The sequence below is a fragment of the Triticum urartu genome, chromosome 3 (assembly GCF_003073215.2).
Source record: "Triticum urartu cultivar G1812 chromosome 3, Tu2.1, whole genome shotgun sequence".
In the NCBI taxonomy this organism is placed as follows: domain Eukaryota; kingdom Viridiplantae; phylum Streptophyta; class Magnoliopsida; order Poales; family Poaceae; genus Triticum; species Triticum urartu.
In genome coordinates, this window is record NC_053024.1 from 85,734,424 (window position 1) to 85,752,085 (window position 17,662).

General features: G+C 42.4%; 2 pseudogenes; one reads left to right on the forward strand and one right to left on the reverse strand.

Moving 5' to 3' along the window:
• Positions 1–3,779: 3,779 nt before the first annotated feature.
• On the reverse strand, positions 3,780–6,200 carry LOC125546687 (annotated as a pseudogene).
• Positions 6,201–7,730: 1,530 nt separating this feature from the next.
• On the forward strand, positions 7,731–17,430 carry LOC125548028 (annotated as a pseudogene).
• Positions 17,431–17,662: the final 232 nt, after the last annotated feature.

Here is a 17,662-nt window from a genome sequence, read left to right on the forward strand (position 1 = left end):
CCCAAACCATACACACAATCCTCTGTCATCGTTGCCCATACGCCAAGCTCGCGTTACGGGCCCTTCATGATCAAAAGACAAGATTGGCTCCTCTCCTACGAATTGACCCTACCGCTGGACAGCCACATCCATGATGTCTTTCATGTTTTGCAGCTCAAGCTATTCACCCCCAACTACACTATGGTCTTCGTCGAGCTGCCACAGCCACCGGACCTAATGACAAGCGACAACGAGCAAGTAGAGCGCTGCATGGTTAAGCACGGCGACAAGGCCCTCGTCCAGCTCCACGCACGCTAGTCATCTTCTCCAACCATAACCACTACTTGGGAGGACTACGACACACTGGGGCGACGCTTCACGCTTCCCTACTGCAACAATCAGGCAAGATGGGAGCACAGCGTCATGTGAAGCTCATTCTGAAGAAGACCAGAGTGTCACACCCGCATCCTCTGATGATTTGGTGGACTAGAGTTGACCAGGGTACCCGGTGTGGCATGTCAGCATGGTCCCATGGCCCAAGCTTGCATGTGTATTTATTATCTAAGGCTGGTCACAATGGGCAAGAACATAGTCTAGTAACTTACACACTTTCCTAGACTATGTTACTACCTCCACAGTGGGTAGGAACATCTATGTAGTGTCATGCAACAATGTATTTATTAGGTTCTAGACTCATTGTTTCTTGGAGTGTGTGATGTTCCGGTAACTTAGCTAGTTACCACAAGCACCTCTCTCTTCATTAAATATGTGACACATAAGCAAAGTTGTATTGGAGTGTGTGATGTTACTCCTAAGTTCCTCCCCATTGTGACCAGCCTAAGTGTGCTCCTGCATGAGGCTGGTCATAGTAGGAGGTAACTTAGACAGTTAGACCACTAACATGCATATGTTACTACCGAAAATGCTCTTTAGAGCTCGGGCTCCATGGAGCCCGAGTTTGACTTAGGTCAAAATTCAAATTTCACATTTCAAAAAAAATTGAAAAAAATTACACACATACTTAGAGACATAAAGCATATGTGTGTAAATTTTCAGGATGAAACACTTTAAAATGAGTGCTACACAAAAAGAACAAATCTGAGGCTTTTTAGTAGAGCACTATTCATTCTCAAAGTCCATGAATTTGTCTTTTTTGCACAGATTGCATTTTAGGGTATTTCATCCTCAAATTTTACATACATACACATAACATCCTTGTTTACTTGTATGATTTTTTTCAGATTTTTTTGAAATTGAAAAATGCAAATTTTGAATTTTTCAAAAAATCCGGCCTCCATGGAGGCCGAGTTCCAAAACGCCCTACTCTGTTACTACGTACTATATATTATCACTCCCTCCCTCTAAAAAAATTATCACTCCCTCCGATCCATATTATTTGTATTAGATTTGTCTAGACTTGACAAATCTAATACAAGTAATATGGATCGAAGGGAGTATCTTCATAGTGGGTAGTAACATATGTGTGGTACCATGCATGTCTTCATTTATTTACATGTAGACTCATTTTTCTTTGAGGTGCGTTTATGTTACACAAACATATATCTTCAATTCACACGTCCTTTACTATTTTCCACATAAGCATTATGTTACTAAGTTACTCCCAATATGACCGGCCTGAGTGAGCGGCACCTCAACTGTCATGTACCTCACCTTCTTTATCTGCAAGGAAATCTCACATGCTCCCCCTTTTTCCCTTCGTTTAGTCCTTTCTCTATAGGTCGGATCATTACAAAGTGGTGACAACATCGCATCTCCGCGTTCCTCCCCCCACGATGAAAGAATCTTCCCGATAAATCTCTTGTTCCTCCCGCCTCCCCTCGTCTCCTCCTCATGCAAACTCTGAAGTTCTCATATTCCGGCCTAGTGATGGCGGTGACTTGCGACAGCGATGATGACATCGAGGCATAGTTTTCTCTCTGTAGTGAGCCCCTACTTGTCCGCTTTATTCTGCCCCTCCCATGACACGATTGTCTAGGTTTAGGGTTCATGCAATAGGAGGAGGCCAGCCATGAGCAAGTTTTTCTAACCTTCCATGTGCAAGGAGAAGGTTTTACGGCTGGAAGACATGTGCTTGAGGTAGATAGTCAGCTGGATCTTGATCCATGTTGTTCTTGAGTAAGCTAATAGTTGATTTTGGTCTCTTTCTTCTTTTTCGGCAAAGCGTACTAGACCTTGCGTGTCCGTTCGATTTTGATCTGTCATCTTGTACTCCCTTCATTTCCTTATACAAGGCCACTATCAAAAATACATTTTGCATCAACACAAGGCCACCAACAGTAACCGAGACAAAAATTAATGATGTTTTCTCGTGCTAGCAATTTTTTAATACTTACATGCATGTAGTCATAATGACACTCAACTACTCCCTTCCCGTTCATTCGTTGCATGCTTATGGCGTATTAATGATCCCAGCGAGAGAGAAAATTGACTTGCAAAGCAGTCATTAAATTTTATCTTGTTCCTATAATATGAGTTTGTGGCCTTGTATAAAGGAATGGAGGGAGTATATAGGTTGATTTCTTTTCTTTTTGTTACATGTACAACCAAAAAAGACACAGATACGTCCCAGATTCGGTGTGTCCGTTTCAAATACCATATTCAATACAGAGACACTGGACCAATAATCCTAGATAACTATATCTATACCTAATAATAAAGTCATTAGTGCTTCTGGCGGTATATTGCATAAATTGCCCCCAAAGTTGCAAAATATTACCCATGGGTGCCAGCTATAAGTGACAAAAATATATTTCACACATGGGCATTCCCGCCTAGGCTGGCCCATGGAGTACGGACCTCCTATACCGCGCTCTGCGTGCTGGATGAAGACGCGACGCACCCTTTTGGGCCGGCCCATGTGTGAGCGGCCTGTTTTTAAATTTATTTTTCCATTTTCATCTTTTTCTCCTTTAAATAATTTGGTACTTCAAAAAAGTTCCAAAAAATTAATAAATAAAATGTTCAATAAATCATAACATGTTTGTGGATTCAAAAAATGTTCGCAATTTTGAAAATAATTGTTTGGGAATCAAATAATGTTCATGATTTTTTTTAAATTTCATGCATTAAAAAATGTAATGAAATTGAAAAAATGTTTGCCAAAATGTTATGGGTGATGCAGCAAAATGTTGTAAGGCCTTTGGAGATTATGTTTTTTTTCTCCTGTTTGCAACGCATGGGCCCTTTTGCTAGTCATATTCGATACAGAGACACGTGGACCAGTAATCCTAAATGCACGAACCTACTATTGGGCTTTTACGGATTTTCCTCTAACAATCCCCCCCCCCCCCCCCCCCCCCCCCCACATCCCAAATTTCAGCCAGGGTGGGGGCCATCCTCCCTCCTTCTCCAATCCTAATTGCACACGTTTGTTAGTCCGTTAATCCCGTCATAGATCCCTTCGTGCATTGCTCCACGCACACCTAAGGCGCCCGTTTCAAGCCATAGCCTGAAGCGCCCCTGTGCGGTGCCAACTAGTCAGACGCCGATTTGTCCTTTTCTTTCCATATACATGTCTATACCCATTTGGCTAGCTTGTTTGATCCATGGTGTCATATATGTTAGGAAGCGAAACTTCTATTTTCGTTTAATGCATGCCAAAGCAGAGCTCCTGGTGTTCACGTCAAAAAATATGTTAGGAAGCAAAGGGACCAACACGTTGATCAACAGAGCATTGTGTTATAATACACGGATACAAACAATACAAATAAATGTGATAGCAGTGTAGCATGGTTTTTCAGAATGTGAAATCTCAAAGTTTCAGCTTACAAGAGAATGCTTCATGTTTCAGAGATTTGAGTCTTATTACACAATTTAAGTGAAGAATTCTAAAAGTTAGCTAGCTCGACTATAAGTTTCTGGCCAAGTAGCACTGTCTTCTTGAACCCAAAGCATCTGTGGACATGGGAACAAATAAACAGTTGAAAGAAAATGGGACAAAAGTTTTTTCCGGAAACAGGAATGTGACATCTCAAAATTTCATATTACAACAGAATACTCCGTGTTTCAAAAATTTGAGTACTATCACACAGTTTAAGAATTCTAAAAGTTGGGATTTGAGAAAATCCTGCTACTCCTATAAAAATAGTTGAGATCATGCAGCAAGGCATGGGGCAGGTTAATAGGTGTTATTTTTCTTTCTCTCCCCCTTCCTTTCTATTTTGCGAGGAGGTAATAATTGTTTCTTAATACTTATTCCGAGGGACAAACTTCTATATCTAGTGAAAAGTATCATGATACAATTCAACATAGCAAGGGGAATACTGGAACTTGACAAAAGGTACCTACAATGGCCTTCAACAACTTTTGCCATGTTACAACTTACAACCAGGAGCATTCTCAAATGTCTTAGTTCATCACTCTCCAAGGACAACATATAATCCAATGCTGCCATCTGGAAAACCCATAGTCCTGAAGGCAGTAATGTCGCTTTTCTTACATGATCAACACCAATAACAGATAAATATTATATAAATAAAAGACGTGATAATCATACAGTACTGTGTTGAAGATGCTGAACTAACGACCTTGGGATAAGCTGAGGTCAATGCAACCATTCTTCTTTGTCCACCATATATTTCACCATCAATGTCGAGTGCCTTCAATACCAACGCAATCTCCTCCGGTGTTAATGGACAGAGCCCGCCATTCATCTTCACATTGGAGTCGATCACTTTCTCTTTCCACCATGGCTAAGTGTATCTTCCAAGTTCAAGGCACAATTCATCTGTAAACTGAAGGTCTGAAACATCTTGAGAAAATTTGGATGCGATGCCATACCTCATCCTTCTGAACTCCTCAGCCTCCTCGTTGGTGCGAGCCTGCAACCATGTGTAAACCAAGAGAAGGCAAGCATGTCCATCTCATACCCCAAAAGGAGACCACAAAGGGTCCGTTCTGACGAAGAATTTGAACCACACACCTTCCAAGCTCTTCTAAGTAAGGGCTAAATCTCAATGTATCAAAATTGACACGGCGCCTCAGTTTCTGAATCTACATGGGTAGGCCATTATTTGCACGCCCGGCATCTGTTTTATTCAGATGAAGGACCTTGTACTTCTTCATGCGGTTTTCCCAAAACTTACTACTTACAGTCTTTATCTGGGTATGCATATGATCTAGATACATCACGAGAAATGAAGAGGTGCAAAGAAACATGATTATGGTAATAGGATATATCAGACAAACTGACGGGCGGCATGGAGCGAAGATATCCCCATTCAACTCTCCTTAATTTTCAGCCTTGGAGGCAGCTCTTTCAGTATCAGGACCTCATCTCCCAATGATGCTATGAAGTAGTCCACATCAAATATATCTCGGAACTCACTGTAGGCAGAGCAACAGAAAATAATAAGGCAGAAGCTATCCTTAATTGAATTGTTAAGAATTGCAGTGACTACAGAAAGAAATGCTGACCTAGAATCAGCCCAAAATAATGTTTTGTCCAACTTGATGACTGTGACATTCAAGTATCTCGCAGCCATCGCCATATCACACATCTGATTTAACAGTGGAACATTGATGGTTCAGCATTAGTATTTGAACAGCAGCGGTGGCTCAGAAATATAGACAGCGCAGTAGATGCATTGTGATCGTCACAAGCTGTACTTACAGCAGCGGCGCGCATCTGGTTGAGACCGCCATTGCAGGACACCAACAGATGGCCATTGTTCTTGTAGATTCCTGAAAATAGAACCGATAAGAAAGATCAAATGGCGGTAGAGACCGCAACAGGTTAACACGGAATCCTTGGACCAAATCGACCCGACATGAACTGATCGATCCAAAAAATAGGTGCTAAACCAACCAAAAGCTCGCAGGGAAGGCGACGAATGGAAAGGGGGAGGCACTAATGGAAGCCCAAATATTCCTGAGCAAAGAAGGAAGGGAAGCCGCCTGATTCGCAGGTATTCCTAACCAAAGGAAGGGAAGAAGATGGGATCAAAAGAAGCAGGAATTGACCGTCTATTCCCTCAAGTGAGCCTCCTCCCTCCCAAGCGAACGGCCAGAGTCCTTCCCGAGCGCCACAGGTAGGGTTCCTAGCCGCCGCCGTCGGCACTTTCTTCTCTAGCAGTGTGACTCATTGCCTGGTAGATTAATTAAGAACTGTAGTGCTGGTGTGGCGCTGGTTTCGGCCGGTCACCTCGCCAACCGTCTGATCGGGACACAGGGGACAGAGCAGCCGTTCGATCGAACCCCATCGTCGTCCTCCTTTGTCAATCTCTCCTCGAAAAAAGCTGCTTCCGCTCGGCCGTTCCTCGCGGCAGCACGCGGCGACGAAGGAAGAGAAGGCCGGTCGGCGAACTCCGGTGAGAGACCTCGCCGGCGCGAACCAGCAGCCGCCCTCAGATGCAGCCCTCGCGTCCTGCTTTTTAGTTCTTCAGAGTATGCTAGGGTCTTTGTTCTTTAAAAAATATGGAAGTATACTACTACTATATATTTTTATTTTTATTTGCAAGACCATATGCTAGTGTTTTCCTATTATCCATGCCTTTAATTAAATGATGTTTGTTTTTAAAATTTATTCTGAACTTGGACCCGTGTATCAGTCACTTGTTCTATGCAAAATATTGGTAAATAGTTTCTTGTTTGAGGTTTTGAAGTTATGTTGATGCAGTGTATTGTTTGTGAACAAAACGTCAAGCATCCAGGTTTATTGTTTGTTTCTTTTTTCTTTTAGCTATACAAAAATTTTATGTAAAAATTGTTCTGTTGAACTTTGGATGTCAACTTCACATATGCTATTATTATTTTTCCAAAAAAATGATGATTTATGCTTTATACAGGAACCATTTCAATCTACTATCAAGGATAGGCATATCAAGCAGCTTTGGACTAACTGGTTCTCCAGTTCACTCGGACACAATATTTGACTAGGCATGTTGGTTTTCATTCAGCATCACTTACTTTAAAGCAATCAATTGAGAGCTGGTATGTTGAAGCTTGGACTCCTATTAACAGGAGCCATTTTCAATCTACTATCAAGGATAGACATCTCGCTTACAAAATCTGAGCTGAGAATATATAATACCTTGGTTTGGTTTTTTTTCGAAAAGGGGGATACCCCGGCCTCTGCATCAGATCGATGTATACGGCCATCTTATTAAACCAAATAAGTTCCAACAAGGTCTCAAAGTCTCCTACTGAAAAGTGAACAAAGCTCACACAGAGCCAACATGGGCTAGAAACACAGACTAGCCATATAAAAGACGCCACAACCGGCTGGCTGAAAAAGAGATAGGTAAACTAATTGCCTATCCTATTACATGATCGCCATCCAAACCGGTTGAAGATATCCCGAGCTACCATCTCCTAGCGGATATTTGATTTCAAGATCTTATTAATACTTTGGTTTGGTAATATTTGATTTCAAGATCTTATTAATACTTATCCATTCTATAAATACTTCTATATATCTTTCTGCTTGTGTACCATGTCCTACTAGCATCTACTCCCTCCGTCTGAAAATACTTGTCATTAAAATGGATAAAGAGAGGGCATTCAAAGTTCAGAACATTGGATCACAATTAACATACATTGTAGCTATAGGTTTCTGTATCTCCACGTCGAAAATTAGTTATGTTCTGCTCATAGGTGCTTTAATTTACTCTATTTTTGTTGGTCAACTTTTATCTAAGTAAGCTTAGGTTGTCTTACAGGCATACATTGTTTAGGAAAACGTTAACCGGTAACGATCGGTCGGTCGACTGGGGAAACAATCTTCCAGAGCAATGGTACCCAATACTTCCATTCTCCGATTGTTCTCTCCTCACGTCGCAATCCGCCACTGGACCTCGACATCAGCCTACAGAGTGGCTCATACTTCTTCCTCATCCCAGATCGGCAGCTTCCTTTCTAAGAAGGTCTATACGCTGCCGCCTTGGGCTTCAGACCTCTCCATCATCCCATCCCACAACTACACCCTCAGCCAAGTAAGCTTTGCTATCTCTACTTGGACTGATTAGTATGCAGATTTCAATTAGTTTAAACTTTAAAGTAACAAAAGAATGTGGAATGGTTAAGTCTAATGCATTTCCTTTTTTGTAACCAAAACAGTTTCCAACTCCAATTCACAAGTGGAACCTCCCCAATTTGCCAAGAGGCACCGAAGTATGGATCAAGGTGAAACACAAGAAGCACTACTTTGTTCAATTTCCAAAATTTGGGGTACTTCATGGTTACCTCGTTAGTACTATTAGCATTTCAATTCTGATGTGGAAATTTTTGGGAGACTGTAGCGGGATGATCTCGCTGGCATGGAACTGAGCGGCAATAAAGTTCGGAAGCTCGAATTTCTGATGGCAGATGCCGTCACACAGGGTGCCGATTGTGTTATCACTATCAGTGGTATCCAGAGCAACCATTGCCGAGCAACTGCCGTGGCTGCCAAGTATGTTAATCTCGATTGCTATCTGGTACTTGTTACCTCCAAGGTAAGTTATGTTCTTGTGAGGTGAAAATGATCAAATGCTTCTGTGGAAATGCATTTCTTTTTTACTTGGTTTTGGTGGGATGTTTTCAGCTTCTTGTGGATGAAGATCCTGGTTTGGTTGGTAATCTCCTTGTCGAGAGATTATTGGGAGCGCACATTGACCTTGTCTCAAAAAGAGATTTTGTTATAATTGGGGGTGTGGTATGCTCTCCTCTGTGATGCGTTATGTTGTGGTGGTTTGTGGTTTTCATAGTTGTGTTTGATATGTTGCCAAATCCTTGTCCATAAACGAGTCTCACTCATTATTCATGCTTAATAAGATATGTTTTTATTTGTTAAAAGATAACCATATTAAATAGCATGTGTTTTGTTATTGTTTCAGATCATAATACTTAGTACTATCATTTTTTTGTCCTTTGAATTTTTTGATGTTATATATTGTCTATTCTTTTGATACATGTAGTACAACTTTTTGCATCGGTTCCCTTCATAACCTCAGTGATTAGTTCTTCCTACACCTCGAATTATTTGTTATGTTGTACCTCTTGTATTGCTCAAGAAGTTCTCCAATCACGTAAGTATTTATTTGTTATAGGCTTTAACTGACATGCTAAAAAAGAGGCTTTTGGAAAATGGACGGAAGCCATATGTGATTTCTGGTGGTGGATCCAACTCATTGGGAGATTGGTACGGTCTTATATGTGATGATAGCTGCTACGTACAATTTTCTTCTCTTACATTCCTGCTTATTGAAGGAAATATGCCCTAGAGGCAATAATAAAGTTATTATTTATTTCCTTATATCATGATAAATGTTTATTATTCATGCTAGAATTGTATTAACCGGAAACATAATACATGTGTGAATACATAGACAAACAAAGTGTCACTAGTATGCCTCTACTTGACTAGCTCGTTAATCAAAGATGGTTATGTTTCCTAACCATGAACAAAGTGTTGTTATTTGATTAACGAGGTCACATCATTAGTTGAATGATCTGATTGACATGACCCATTCCATTAGCTTAGCACCCGATCGTTTAGTATGTTGCTATTGCTTTCTTCATGACTTATACATGTTCCTATAACTATGAGATTATGCAACTCCCGTTTACCGGAGGAACACTTTGGGTACTACCAAACGTCACAACGTAACTGGGTGATTATAAAGGAGTACTACAGGTATCTCCGAAGGTACATGTTGGGTTGGCGTATTTTGAGATTAGGTTTTGTCACTCCGAATGTCGGAGAGGTGTCTCTAGGCCCTCTCGGTAATGCACATCACATAAGCCTTGCAAGCATTGCAACTAATAAGTTAGTTGCGGGATGATGTATTACGGAACGAGTAAAGAGACTTGCCGGTAACAAGATTGAACTAGGTATTGGATACCGATGATCGAATCTCGGGCAAGTAACATACCGATGACAAAGGGAACAACGTATGTTGTTATGCGGTCTGACCGATAAAGATCTTCGTTGAATATGTAGGAGCCAATATGGGCATCCAGGTCCCGCTATTGGTTATTGACCGGAGATGTGTCTCAGTCATGTCTACATTATTCTCGAACCGTAGGGTCCGCACGCTTAACGTTACGATGACAGTTATTATGAGTTTATGCATTTTGATGTACCGAAGTTAGTTCGGAGTCCCGGATGTGATCACAGACATGACGAGGAGTCTCGAAATGGTCGAGACATAAAGATTGATATATTGGAAGCCTATATTTGGACATCGGAAGTGTTCCGGGTGAAATCGGGATTTTACCGGAGTACCGGGAGGTTACCGGAACCCCCCGGGAGCCATATGGGCCTTAATGGGCTTTAGTGGAAAGGAGAAAGGGGCAGCCCAAGATGGCCGCGCGCCTCCCTCCTCCCCTAGTCCTATTAGGACTAGGAGAGGTGGCCGGCCCCCCTCTCTCTCTTTCCCCCTCGGGGAATCCTAGTCCAACTAGGATTGGGGGGAGTCCTACTCCCGATAGGAGTAGGACTCCTCCTGCGCCCTCCTCCTGGCCGGCGGCCCCCTCCCCCTTGGCTCCTTTATATACGGAGGCAGGGGGCACCTCTAGACACACAAGTTGATCCACGTGATCGTTCCTTAGCCATGTGCGGTGCCCCCTGCCACCATATTCCACCTCGGTCATATCGTTGTAGTGCTTAGGCGAAGCCCTGCGTCGGTAGAACATCAAGATCGTTACCACACCGTCGTGCTGACGGAACTCCTCCCCGACGCTTTGCTGGATCGGAGCCCGGGGACCGTCATCGAGCTGTACGTGTGCTAAGAACTCGGAGGTGCCGGAGTAATGGTGCTTGGATCGGTCGGATCGTGAAGACGTACGACTACTTCCTCTACGTTGTGTCAACGCTTCCGCAGTCGGTCTGCGTGGGTACGTAGACTACACTCTCCCCTCTCGTTGCTGTGCATCACCATGATCTTGCGTGTGCGTAGGAATTTTTTTTGAAATTACTACGAAACCCAACAGTGGCATCCGAGCCTAGGTTTTATATGTTGATGTTATATGCACGAGTAGAACACAAGTGAGTTGTGGGCGATATAAGTCATACTGCCTACCAGCATGTCATACTTTGGTTCGGCGGCATTGTTGGACGAGACGACCCGGACCAACATTACGCGTACGCTTACGTGAGACCAGTTCCCCCGACGTGCTTTGCACATAGGTGGCTTGCGGGCGACTGTCTCTCCAACTTTAGTTGGACCAAGTATGGCTACGCCCGGTCCTTGCGAAGGTTAAAACGGAGTCTATTTGACAAACTATCGTTGTGGTTTTGATGCGTAGGTGAGATTGGTTCTTGCTTAAGCCCGTAGCAGCCACGTAAAACTTGCAACAACAAAGTAGAGGACGTCTAACTTGTTTTTGCAGGGCATGTTGTGATGTGATATGGTCAAGGCATGATGCTGAATTTTATTGTATGAGATGATCATGTTTTGTAACCGAGTTATCGGCAACCGGCAGGAGCCATATGGTTGTCGCTTTATTGTATGCAATGCAATCGCGATGTAATGCTTTACTTTATCACTAAACGGTAGCGATAGTCGTGGAAGCACAAGCTTGGCGAGACGACAACGATGCTACGATGGAGATCAAGGTGTTACGCCGATGACGATGGTGATCACGATGGTGCTTCGGAGATGGAGATCATAAGCACAAGATGATGATGGCCATATCATATCACTTATATTGATTGCATGTGATGTTTATCTTTTTATGCATCTTATCTTGTTTTGATTGACGGTAGCATTATAAGATGATCTCTCACTAAATTATCAAGAAGTGTTCTCCCTGAGTATGCACCGTTGCCAAAGTTCGTCGTGCCTAGACACCACGTGATGATCGGGTGTGATAGGCTCTACGTCCATCTACAACGGGTGTAAGCCAGTTTTGCACACGCAGAATACTCAGGTTTAACTTGACGAGCCTAGCATATGCAGATATGGCCTCGGAACACGGAGACCGAAAGGTCGAGCGTGAATCATATAGTAGATATGATCAACATAAAACGATGTTCACCATTGAAAACTACTCCATCTCACGTGATGATCGGTTATGGTTTAGTTGATTTGGATCACGTGATCACTTAGAGGATTAGAGGGATGTCTATCTAAGTGGGAGTTCTTAAGTAATTTGATTAATTGAACTTAAAATTATCATGAACTTAGTACCTGATAGTTTCTTGCTTGTTTATGTTGATTGTAGATAGATGGCTCGTGCTGTTGTTCCATTGAATTTTAATGCGTTCCTTGAGAAAGCAAAGTTGAAAGGTGATGGTAGCAATTACACGGACTGGGTCCGTAACTTGAGGATTATCCTCATTGCTGCTCAGAAGAATTACGTCCTGGAAGCACCGCTGGGTGCCAGACCTGCTGCTGGAGCAACACCAGATGTTATGAACGTCTGGCAGAGCAAAGCTGATGACTACTCGATAGTTCAGTGTGCCATGCTTTACGGCTTAGAATCGGGACTTCAACGACGTTTTGAATGTCATGGAGCATATGAGATGTTCCAGGAGTTGAAGTTAATATTTCAAGCAAATGCCCGGATTGAGAGATATGAAGTCTCCAATAAGTTCTATAGCTGCAAGATGGAGGAGAACAGTTCTGTCAGTGAGCATATACTCAAAATGTCTGGGTATAATAATCACTTGATTCAGATGGGAGTTAATCTTCCAGATGATTGCGTCATTGACAAAATTCTCCAATCACTGCCACCAAGCTACAAGAGCTTCGTGAGGAACTATAATATGCAAGGGATGAATAAGACTATTCCCGAGCTCTTCGCGATGCTGAAAGCTGCGGAGGTAGAAATCAAGAAGGAGCATCAAGTGTTGATGGTCAACAAGACCACTAGTTTCAAGAAAAAGGGCAAAGGGAAGAAGAAAGGGAACTGCAAAAAGAACGGCAAGCAAGTTGCTACTCAAGAGAAGAAACCCAAACCTGGACCTAAGCCTGAAACTGAGTGCTTCTATTGCAAGCAGACTGATCACTGGAAGCGGAACTGCCCCAAGTATTTGGCGGATAAGAAGGATGGCAAGGTGAACAAAGGTATATGTGATATACATGTTATTGATGTGTACCTTACTAGAGCTCGCAGTAGCACCTGGGTATTTGATACTGGTTCTGTTGCTAATATTTGCAACTCGAAACAGGGACTATGGATTAAGCGAACACTGGCAAAGGACGAGGTGACGATGCGCGTGGGAAACGGTTCCAAAGTCGATGTGATCGCGGTCGGCACGCTACCTCTACATCTATCTTCGGGATTAATATTAGACCTAAATAATTGTTATTTGGTGCCAGCGTTGAGCATGAACATTATATCTGGATCTTGTTTGATGCGAGACGGTTATTCATTTAAGTCAGAGAATAATGGTTGTTCCATTTATATGAGTAATATCTTTTATGGTCATGCACCTTTGAGGAGTGGTCTATTTTTGATGAATCTCGATAGTAGTAACACACATATTCATAATGTTGAAACTAAAAGATGCAGAGTTGATAATGACAGTGCAACTTATTTGTGGCACTACCGTTTAGGTCATATCGGTATAAAGCGCATGAAGAAACTCCATACTGATGGACTTTTGGAACCACTTGATTATGAATCACTTGGTACTTGCGAACCGTGCCTCATGGGCAAGATGACTAAAACACCGTTCTCCGGTACTATGGAGAGAGCAACAGATTTGTTGGAGATCATACATACAGATGTATGTGGTCCGATGAATATTGAGGCTCGTGGCGGATATCATTATTTTCTCACCTTCACAGATGACTTAAGCAGATATGGGTATATCTACTTAATGAAACATAAGTCTGAAACATTTGAAAAGTTCAAAGAATTTCAGAGTGAAGTTGAAAATCATCGTAACAAGAAAATAAAGTTTCTACGATCTGATCATGGAGGAGAATATTTGAGTTACGAGTTTGGTGTACATTTGAAAAATTGTGGAATAGTTTCGCAACTCACGCCACCCGGAACACCACAGCGCAATGGTGTTTCCGAACGTCGTAATCATACTTTACTGGATATGGTGCGATCTATGATGTCTCTTACTGATTTACCGCTATCGTTTTGGGGTTATGCTTTAGAGACGGCCGCATTCACGTTAAATAGGGCACCATCAAAATCCGTTGAGACGACGCCTTATGAACTGTGGTTTGGCAAGAAACCAAAGTTGTCGTTTCTTAAAATTTGGGGTTGCGATGCTTATGTGAAAAAGCTTCAACCTGATAAGCTCGAACCCAAATCGGAGAAATGTGTCTTCATAGGATACCCAAAGGAGACTGTTGGGTACACCTTCTATCACAGATCCGAAGGCAAGACATTCGTTGCTAAGAATGGATCCTTTCTAGAGAAGGAGTTTCTCTCGAAAGAAGTGAGTGGGAGGAAAGTAGAACTTGATGAGGTAACTGTACCTGCTCCCTTATTGGAAAGTAGTACATCACAGAAAACTCCCTTATTGGAACCCCCCGGGAGCCATATGGGCCTTAATGGGCTTTAGTGGAAAGGAGAAAGGGGCAGCCCAAGATGGCCGCGCGCCTCCCCCCTCCCCTAGTCCTATTAGGACTAGGAGAGGTGGCCGGCCCCCCTCTCTCTCTTTCCCCCTCGGGGAATCCTAGTCCAACTAGGATTGGGGGGGGGGAGTCCTACTCCCGGTAGGAGTAGGACTCCTCCTGCGCCCTCCTCCTGGCCGGCGGCCCCCTCCCCCTTGGCTCCTTTATATACGGAGGCAGGGGGCACCTCTAGACACATAAGTTGATCCATGTGATCGTTCCTTAGCCGTGTGCGGTGCCCCCTGCCACCATATTCCACCTCGGTCATATCGTTGTAGTGCTTAGGCGAAGCCCTGCGTCGGTAGAACATCAAGATCGTCACCACGCCGTCGTGCTGACGGAACTCCTCCCCGATGCTTTGCTGGATCGGAGCCCGGGGATCGTCATCGAGCTGTACGTGTGCTAAGAACTCGGAGGTGCCAGAGTAACAGTGCTTGGATCGGTCGGATCGTGAAGACGTATGACTACTTCCTCTACGTTGTGTCAACGCTTCCGCAGTCGGTCTGCGTGGGTACGTAGACTACACTCTCTCCTCTCGTTGCTGTGCATCACCATGATCTTGCGTGTGCGTAGGAATTTTTTTTGAAATTACTACGAAACCCAACACTTATAACATAGTTTGATGTTTCCCTCGAGGATTGATACTCATGGATTGATGGTTGTCTTACATTCCTATATTAGGAAGTCTAGGATTATAGGAGTCATACCCTAGGAGTTATTATTGTGATAGGAAAGGTTAACGGTCTAAGCATCCACTATATAAAGATACCATGTGTCTTACCTTTTTAAAATACAAGAACCATTTTATCATCTCCCAAATATTCTTTCACCTAGCCTATGTCTTATCTAACTCGCACTAGATATACCAGCTTACTATATCTTTGCACAATAAATATTCTGTTGTGAGCCAAGTTTCACAGCATACCCTATTGAACACAACAAGTCACTATGCATATGATGTATTCTTCTTCAATCCCTCACGCACATGCTCCCCTCTTTTTGGTCCAATCATAGGTGTACTTGCGCAAAAATTGACTGATGGGTCATTCAAACACATACATATGTCATGTGCAATTCAGTTTGAAACATGTACAGCAAAATATGAAACTGCATACCCTTTTACGTGTGCAATTCAGCACTTGACCATCCAAACAAGAATTGAAATTGTTTTTTCTTGGATTCCACAAGCCAAATACATGAGCATCCAAACACCGAAATTGGCATTGAAGCTCAATATCAATGTCTTGAATATTTGGCATTCAAGCCAATTCAATGCCAAGCCTTTCAATGTCTACATCCAAACAGAGCATTAGTGTATTATGTTCACATTGTGTCGAGAAAACATTAAAATTTTCATTGTGCAAACTGAATGTAAGATTACGTATTGTAAAGGAATAGCTGGAGTTCAAAAAGGCCTTAGAAAAAAAAAATTAAATGACAATTTAGTTTATGCCATTCAATCTTACGTGTAACATGTAGGTGTCTTGCTCTTACAGGGGATATATTGAAGCAGTAAGGGAGATTGAGCAGCAAATTCAGTTATCTGGTGATGTTCAGTTTGATGACATTGTTGTTGCATGCGGCAGGTATTTCGGTGACCCCTGTTATTTTTTACATTATATGGGTAATTTTATTTACATGTTTTCTATTGTTTCATGCATACATCATGGAAGTTGTTATATTATCACTTTGCGATTTATCATGATTGAACTTTGTGCAGTGGTGGAACCGTTGCTGGTCTTGCTTTAGGATCACAATTGAGTAGCATAAAGGCAAAAGTATAAGCTTTCTTTAGCTATTTTCTTATCTTGCTGATGTCTCCATACTAATCATCCACTTGTACGATAGGTCCATGGATTCTTTGTTTGTTATAACCCTGGATACTTCTATGATAATGTTCAAGGTCTCATTGATGGACTTCAACCTCGTTTGAATTCCCATGATATAGTCAGGATTGAAGATGTGAGTATATGTTGTATAACCCGTATTGTTTGAGGATATTGAAAAGGAGTTCATCGCTAGTTCTCTCGCATGTGGCCCTCTTGATAGTATGGTTTTCCGTAAATGTGAATATTTATCCACTAAAATCCTAGAAGATTACAAACTAAGAACCTTGGCTACAACCATCTTGAAGAATAAAATCCTTTTGCTATTTTTTGTGTGGCTAGTTTGTTCATTTCCCAGAATCGCCTTTCTGATGGAACACTTCTATAAAGAATGAATTCAACTACTCCCTTTGTTCATTTTTGTAAGTCGTTTAGGACAGCTGAAATTGAACTGTTTTAGGTGTTGTCTTAAATGTCTAAAAGGTCTTACAAAAGTGAACGGAGGGAGTATTTATGTTAGTCAAATTTGTGAATATTTTGCTTGATAGGCTAAGGGCTTAGGCTATGCCATGAGCACACCTGAAGAGCTTAAATTTGTGAAGGATATAGCTGCAGCAACAGGCATTGTGCTTGATCCAGTCTACAGGTGTAATATTTTTTCCTTTTATGTGTGACGTGACATTTATATCATGTATGCTAGTCCTTTCGTCTAAGTGAATAGTATGCTTAATGGGGACATGCATGGCTTTGTTTTTTTTACAGCGGTAAGGCAGCTTATGGTATGTTGAAAGACATGTCCAAGAATCCAATCAAGTGGGAAGGGCGGAAGGTCCTCTTTATCCATACAGGTGGTCCTCTTGGGTTGTATGATAAGGTGGACCAGTTGTCGTCTTTGGCTGGGAGATGGTGTAGAATGGACCTTGAAGAATTGGTCCATGCAAAGGGGCAATGGCGGAGACAGAAACTTGTCAAAGCCTAGGCGGCAGCCTACAAATCTAAACGCTGAGGATGCTATTTTTATGTCAAAACCGCCTCAAAAATCACGCGAGTTATGGTGTTTGGCTGTCGTCACCATGCACTTTCATCATAGGGGGTTATCATGATGGAGAACAAGTATCAATTCAGTTTCTAGGAGCGAGGAAAAAAGTATCAGTAGAAGTGTATTTGTTCTGCCGACAGTTTGCTGCCAACGTTTTCTGTGTGCCCTGCCTGTCCTTGGGGATAGCTTGGCTTCTTACAAGGCGGTGGTAACCTGTTGAGGCTCCAAATATCGTGTTTGTACTACGTACATGTTTACCCATCCGTCGACGATGCTCCAAACTTGACTTACTCCCT